Below are 8,452 nucleotides of genomic sequence, written 5' to 3' on the forward strand. Positions count from 1 at the left end.
ACGGTGAACACAGTCAACAGTGGGTCTAGATCTTTCCTTCCGCTCTGTCTCCTGCCCCCGCCTTCCTCCCTCCCCCTCCTGTTCCTTCTCAGGCAGAGAGTCTGTGACATGTGGGTTTGGATTCCGGCTCCAGTAGGTATAGCTGACTTTGGGCAAACCGCTAAGCCTCATTTTCCTCAGCTGTGGGATAAAGATAATAGCAGCCCCCACTCCTTACGTGTGCTGTTAAATATCATCCACGTGGGGTGTGTCTGAAAGTCAGGGCTTGGTGCCTAATAACCACTCACTAAGTGTCTACTACTTCTTACAGCTTTTCTGTTCAACATAGGCCTTTTGAATGAAGCAAATGAGAGCACTGAATGGAGAACTGTGTTTTGTCGTAAGCAAGGCAAGAAGGCACACTAGGTGCTCTGGGGTTCTGATGACCTGCACGATTATTGCGACAGGGATCAGAGGTCAGTGTGGAGGCCAGTCAGCACTCACGGATCCACGACACCCTCCTCAACCTCCCTAACCTCCCCTGCATCGGTTAAAATGCAGCAGGACGCTAGGGCACAAAAGGGAATGGGGTTCCAATACACATCACCACAAAGATGAGCCGTGAACAAGTCATGCTGAGTGAAAGGCTCCGGTCACGGAAGACCATGTATTGCACGAGCCCATTTGTACAGGAGGTCTGGAGTCAGCAAATCCACAGACAGAAGTAGACTGGCGGTGGCCAGGAGCTGAAGAGAGGGGGCGTAGTGGTGAGCAAAAGTAGTTAGTTGTTCGTGTCACACAAGCTTGTGCCTTTACTGAGAACCACAAATGGTACAAGTCAGAGGAGTGGAGTCTGGGAATCATATCTCCATAAACTTTTTACAGAAAATGGGTATCAGACAGAGCAGGGCCACGTTCAGAATTCTGAGGTTCTTAGTAGGGATCCTTTCATAGTTTGATAATGAATTATTCGGCTTTGTCATGGGCGTGTGTGGTGGGGGATTTATTCAACAGAAATAAATCCAAATAGCATTGAACGTGGGTATACACGAGATGTGAGGCTATAATATTTCTAAAATTATGGAAAGTGTCTGCGAATCGTCTCTGCTGTGGAAATGTGAATGAAATCTGAGATTGGAGATGCTTACTGTCCATCCTTCTCTCAGAAGCAGCCCCTTACCCTTATTTGCCAGCGAAAATCTCCCAGTAAAGCAAGACATCTAGATAAAGAACGTTAAGATGGCATCATGAATCATTTCGATACTATCAAGTATTGGGATAATAAAAGCTGCTGAATATTCATATTAAAAAAGTGGTGATAAAGGAAATAAAAATATTTAGAATGAACCATGAGAATTTTTAGCATTATTTAAGTTAGACATTATTGAGTATTTTGGATGCTAAATGTTAACTAGAACTTAACAAAAAATTAATTTCAATGAGAGTGTCTCATTTCAAATTACAGTTACGAGGCTGTCACCTCAACACTTTATGCTATTCAAATAAGACAGCACCTTTTTGGAAAAACGTAAACATCGGGGCAGTAAAATTTCAGTTATTATTGATGAAAAAGGTTTCATGCAAAACTGTTTTGATAATTTCATGTGAAATTCAATAATTTTGAACTTAGTGATATTTCCCAGTGATCGTAGGAGGCTGCAAGGAATGTCATCTGAAAGAAAAAAAAATCAAACCTCATTTTTGGTCCATGTGAAAATATTTTAAACAGAAAGATTTACAATAAAATCTTACTGGATTTTGTACAGATGCCATCAAGATTAATCTATGGAGAAAAATCTGAAATTGAAGCCAAAATTTAGAAACATTTATACACATTTAAATTTGTAACATCAAAACCACAATAAGATACCTACTTCCTGGTGTGTTACAAAAGGTACAAATTAAGTAAGCACTTCACTGCTAGCTTAGGTAATCTCATGTCCCTACTGTGCACCAAATAAACACCAGAGAAATTATATAGTGTATCTGAAAAGATAGGGACTCAATTAAGGAAAATTGGAAGACTGGGTGTCTCTTGCAGCTCGTTAGTGCTGGAAATACAAAAACAGTTTGAAAACTACATCAAAATCTGTACATGGACTTCAATAGTAATTGCGGAAACAGGTGAACATTAGAAAATAAGTCCTTTTGAATCTGACTTTAATGAAACTCATTCTGAAAAAGTTGTTATTCTCTTTGGCTTGACAATACGAACATGTCTTCTGTTAGTGAGGTTGCTGATCTATTCCCTGAAAATCTCCTCGAATTGAAAGTGATCTAATTGATAAAGTTAAGTCAACAAATAAATAGGACAGGCCAATAAATGATGTTTGTGACTTTGAAAACAGAGAAACTATCGAGCTAGAAACTATTTGGAGTTTAACTGCTGTTGGTGCAAAAGAGTTCATTCAAGAGCAGGCTGAAGACCTGGGTGAGGATGGGGCACCTGGGTGGCTCAGTCGTTAAGCCTCTGCCTTTGGCTCAGGTCATGATCCCAGGGTCCTGGCATCGAGCCCCGCATCGGGCTCCTTGCTCGGCAGGGAGTCTGCTTCTGCTTCTCCCTCTGCCGCTCCCCCTGCTCATTCTGTCTTTCACTCTCTATCAAAAAAAATTAATAATAATAATAATAATAAATGTCAGCGAGGATATAAACTGTCTACTCGATGGGACTGCAAGTTATTTAGTGACACTCAGTTCAGTAGGGTCTTCTTTGGAAGACGTTGAGGCAACCGCCCACGGCAGTCCTGACATCAGCTTGGTCACCACGGGAATGGTGGTAGGAATGTCAAAAGTATCACAGAAACAATGTCTAAACGATTCGCAAATAATTTGCACGTTCACACGATGATTTTAGAGAAAGCCATGCTAAACGTATCACATGGTAAACATTTAAAAATAGGTGTAGTTTGGGGCACCTGGGTGGCTCAGTCGTTAAGTGTCTGCCTTCAGCTCAGGTCATGGTCCCAGGGTCCTGGGATGGAGCTCTGCATCGGGCTCCCTGCTCGGCGGGAAGCCTGCTTCTCCCTCTCCCACTCCCCCTGCTTGTGTTCCCCCTCTCGCTGTCTCTCTCTCTCTCTGTCAAATAAATAAATAAAATCTTAAAAAATAAATAAATAAAAATAAAAATAGGTGTAGTTTAATTCAATTGTTAATGCACAAAGAAGGATGTGTTTTTACTGTTTGGCCCACATATTGAGTCATAAATACTTATATTTTCGTAATAGTTGTTAAACTTTTTAATATCATAAAACTACCATTTTTCCCAAATGGTTCATAAAAATAAATAAATAAGAGCTAAAAATTCAGGGAACTGAATAAAAATCTTTTCTTTTTTTTTTTCCCCATCTCAAAATTAGCTTCTATTGTAGGTTTAGTGCAATTCCAATCAAAATCCCCATGGGAAATTTTTGGAGGTGGAGGTTTCGGCCAGTCATTCTGAAGATTATCAGGTATATCACCCATAAAAAATTGAAGAGTAGAATTTTGATAAATAAAAGTAATGAGAAGCCTTTTTTTTTATGGAGGTAAAGACTTGATAGACAAATCACTTTGGTCCTGGCAAATGGATCGATGGGTTAAATAGACGAATTAGAAACACACGGACATATTGCAAAAACAGTAAATAATACTAAGAGCATCATAAAGTTATGAAAAACAGAAGGATTCCATATTACATTGTGAAGCAATGTATTATTCTTTGAGAAAAAAAAACAACAAAAACACATCAGAGTCTATCATCGCATATGGTAGAAAATGCAGGGGAATATTTTTCTGTTCTCAAGATGGTGACGAATTTTATAATCACGAGGTGATGGAAGAGAGGGTGATACAAACAATCAATACAGTCAACGACATAAAAAGCTTCGCTGTTTCATAAATCAGCATAAATAGTATTAAAAGGCAAATGACAACCTAGGAAGAACTGCAACAAATACAGCAAACAATAGATTAATGTCCTTCACACATAAAAACAGGGCATAAATCAATAGATGAGACAGTGTTACAACGAGGAGAGAAGTTTGCTGAGAAATGTGAGTGGGCAGTTTACCGAAGGAAAAGCCTATAACCGGCATATGTTACAACAGATTATCTTTCCTTTCAAATTAAACAACTTTTTAATATCGTATTAATGACATTTTTTCCTCGAGAATGCATATGAAATTATGTCGTGGTTAACTAGGTTTTTCCATCAAAAGTAACTGTTTTCCCTCTTTGTAATTAATGAGTATCACGTGGAGAGATAATGCTAGATTATGTAAAAACCTTGCTTCTCATCATATTTTGGGTACTACTTTTAGCATCCAGTGATGATTTTTGCCTGAAACAATGTTTACGGAGGTGTTTGCCAAATGGGGATTTTCTGTGTTCATCATTCTTTCTATATTTATTAATTGGAATGCTACTGAAGGTCAGGTTTCTCCATTGGTGGAGAGACCTGGCAGACACCACCACCTATGGTGTCTACCAAATGGTGATTTTCTATTTCTATCTTTTCTTCAACACATATTAATTGGGATTCTACTGTGAAGACAGATTTTTCCATCAGTGGAGAAACCAGGCAGAAGCCACATTAACCAAATGATCCAAGTTAACATCATCAGTAATGCAGCAAATCGCCTTGTGTTTCTAGGTGTGATACACCAAGAACCTGACATCTCTTCTGTCAAGAACACGAAACTGGAATTTAGTTATGAGGAAATAGCAGACAACTCAAAATGGAAGGACATTATATAAAGTAACTGGCCAGTAGTCCTCCAAGTGTCAGGGTCTTACAACACAGACTGAGGGCAGATCCAGATCAAAGGAAATTAACAAAACATGGCAGCAAGCACAACCAACATGTGATCTTGAGTGATATCCTGGACCAGAAAATGGAAGTCAGTGGGACAGTGGTGAAATCTGAATGAAATGCACAAGGTAGATAACAGTACTGTACCAGTGTTATTTCTTCCCTAGATTTTGTATCTGTGCTGTGGCTACTCAAGATGTGATCACGGGCAGAGTTGGGGTGAAGGACATGCAGGGATTCTTCAGAGTATTTTTGCAACTTTTAAAGTAAATAGGGGCGGCTGCATGGCTCAGTTGGTTAAAGCGTCTGCCTTTAGCTCAGGTCATGATCTCAGGGTCCTGGGATCGAGCCCCGCATCAGGCTCTCCTTTCAGCAGCGAGTCTGCTTCTCCCTCTCCTCCTGTGCTCTCTCTCACTTTCACTCTCTCTTAAATAAATAAATAAAATCTTTTTAAAATATATAGTCAAAAATTTTTTTCTAAATGAAAAGTTAGAAACAAACAAAAAAGTAAAGTGGAAAAGGATGCATATTGTGGGTGCGACTCTGCAATCCTGTGGCCTTTTTGAAAACCATTTATTGATATACTTCAAGACACCATGTCACCATTCCCCCACTTTGTGCTTCTGGATAACAATCCTGAAGAAATAATCAGAGTTGCAGGCAAAAAAAAAGTATATTGCAAAATTTTTCATAACATTTTAATTTTCATATAAAAGCAGTATATTTATGTAAAACTGCAGTAGAAGCAACAAAACATTTGTTTAAATATTATCTGATGGCCTGGCACTTGAAAGCTTGGTGGAGGTTTTATAGACCAGGAAATGTGAAACCTCACCAAGAGCCCCCAAAGAACACGCATCCAGAGATAAGAATTAGTTGAAAGCATTCAGATATATTTTATTATTAAAGAGATCTGCTATGAAGTCAATGTTTTCAGATGAGTCTTGTTACTTCAAAAAATATTATACACCTGGAGGAGAGGAGAAGAAGCTACATAGTCCTCATGGCGACTATTTGGGGCTTTCAGAGCCTCTAGAACTTCTACAAATGTTCTAAAGACAGATGTAAAATGCATACACACACACACCAAAAACCTCTGTACAAACAGTCTCTAAGCAAAGCACACTGCTGTGGATGACAGTATGGTCCAAGCAATTGAACCACTTGGAAAAGTTACATGATACCAGTACAGGTTACCATATACAATGTACTTAAAATTTTGCGTGGATATACAAAGAGAAGGATAGAAAGATTATAAAGGGAGAAATTGGTTGATTGATAAATGGAGGCAGCGGGAATGGGGGATCTAGGAAAGCTTGGGAGTAAAAACCAATTCTTTTGGTGGTGTGAGTCCAATTCTTTGACTCCTTATCTAGATCAGGTTGACCATAGGATTTCTGCACACAGGTGTCTTCTAGACAGGAATCTTTTTTTTAAAATTTTTTATTGTTATGTTAATCACCATACATTACATCATTAGTTTTCCATGTAGTGTTCCATGATTCACCGCCTGTGCATAATACCCAGTGTTCCATGCAGAACACGCCCTCTCTAATACCCATCACCAGGCCAACCCATCCTCCCACCTCCCTCCCCTCTAGAACCCTCAGTTTGTTTTTCAGAGTCCTTCGTCTCTCATGTTTCTATAGACAGGAATCTATCTAGGAACCTAGACAGGTTCGTTCAAGAAGATAGGCAGGGTCTGTCTACCTTTGATATTCCCCATGTTCTTATGACATTTCCCCCTCTGAAGAATTCACATTTTGTAGGAGGAATTGGGACCCAAGTGTCTATTCTGTGTAGGTCAAGATGTCCCTCAAGAAACAAATGGCTTGCTCAAATTTCACTAAGTTGAGCAGAATTTAATAGAGTGAGTATTTCAAACATGAGGCATGAAGCATGTTGATTTGGAGAACCAGCCCAAGGTGGACAAGCCATTCTGAGGCTAGCGACTGCAGAGAGCCTTTATGGTCACCAGGTTGATGGGCTAAGAGGAGGGAGTGTGCCCAGCACCTGAGAAGGTAACTCCAAGAAGCTGATGGGAGCGGTGGTGTGCAGGGGAGGGATGCCCCAGCTCTCAGAGATCAGCAGGTAGGTTGCCCCGAGCAAGGGCTCTGCCTCTTGCCCTCTCTCTCCTTTCCTGCTGCCCCAGCACTGAGGAGGGTGAAGAGGAGGTGTCCAGCAGAAGCCTCCACTTCTTTCTTTCTTTTTTTTTTTTTAAAGAATTTATTTATTTATTTGACAGAGACAGAGAGAGACATAGCAAGAGCAGGAACACAAGCAGGGGGAGTGGGAGAGGGAGAAGCAGGCTTCCTGCCGAGCAGGGAGCCTGATGCAGGGCTCAATCCCAGGACCCTGGATCATGACCTGAGCCGAAGGCAGACGCTTAACCGACTGAGCCACCCAGGAGCCCCAACCTCCACTTATTTCTTAACCTTTGGATTTTTCATGCTCCCCATCCCACCAGAAAAGACAGCTCCCCACCGGTTCTTTCCTGATGATCCTGCGCTCCATCCAGGGTAAAGCTGCACCCTGGGTGTGTTAAAGGAGGAAATGGTAGAATTTAGAAAACCCTTTCTCGGGGCAGAACAACACGAAAATGTCCCATGAACCTAGAAGTGTAAGCCACTGACCCCCCCCCCCACCCGAGCCTGAGATGAAAACAGACAAAATCCTCGTCTTTCCCAGCCATGGCTTATAGGGGAAAATTCCCATTTTGAATATAAGAAGGTGAATCTTCTCTGGGCATTCTGGTATAAAATCCTAGTTTGCAGTATTTCGACCACTGCAGGCACCATCTCCTAAATAAAAGTGAAAGATCCCCAACACATTTATATTCATATATTTTTCAAACTAGTCCTCCTATTTCTTTTGCATAGGGGAAAAAAAAACCCAAAGTAGAAGAAAATCTGACAAATTACTATTGGTTCTGCCCAGGAAATACCATGGTGAGAAATTCTTTCTTTTTTGCTACTTTTACTTTTTTCTAAAATTTTCACAAGGAATATTATTTACTTTTATAATTGGGGGCGGGGGGAAATCACCGTTTTCCGAAGTGATCAGAGTCGTATGCGTGATGGAACGGGGAGTCAACGGGGTTATGTTTGGGGAGGGTGTGAGCCTGAGACGCACCATCCTCCACTTCTATAGGTACTCAAAATTCTTCTCTTTGATAAATTGTGATCTTTAGAAGCACACGTAATTATATCATATTAGCTTTTTGCAGAATCGCATTTTCCAAATTCTGTTTTAACCTTACCTTTTACCTAATGTTGTAATTCTTTGACAATTTATGAAACTTCACATGCATATGTTAAAATATACCTTGTAAAGTAAAATTGCTCCTTTCTCTGGAACATCTGTCTTCCTTATGTGGCAGTTATAGGGCAATTTCCTAGGAAATTTATTATTAAAACAGGAGAAAGAAAAGAAATCTCAGGATAAACTATGAAAATTATGATGATAAGGCATGATTAAGAGATCAGATGCCCTCCAACACTGGAATTCTGAAAAGGTGATTTCTTTTCAATTTTCTTGCTTTTATCCAAAGAATTTGAGCTCACTTTTTGCCTCAGTTTCTCAGGGTGTAAGATTACCTTGAATACCTGTTCTAGACAGCCAAGCGTGAGCCGATATTTGGGAATTTTAAAATATTATGATATCCACTTTCTTTCAAAAACTGTT

The sequence above is a fragment of the Halichoerus grypus genome, chromosome 4 (assembly GCF_964656455.1).
Source record: "Halichoerus grypus chromosome 4, mHalGry1.hap1.1, whole genome shotgun sequence".
NCBI lineage: Eukaryota > Metazoa > Chordata > Mammalia > Carnivora > Phocidae > Halichoerus > Halichoerus grypus.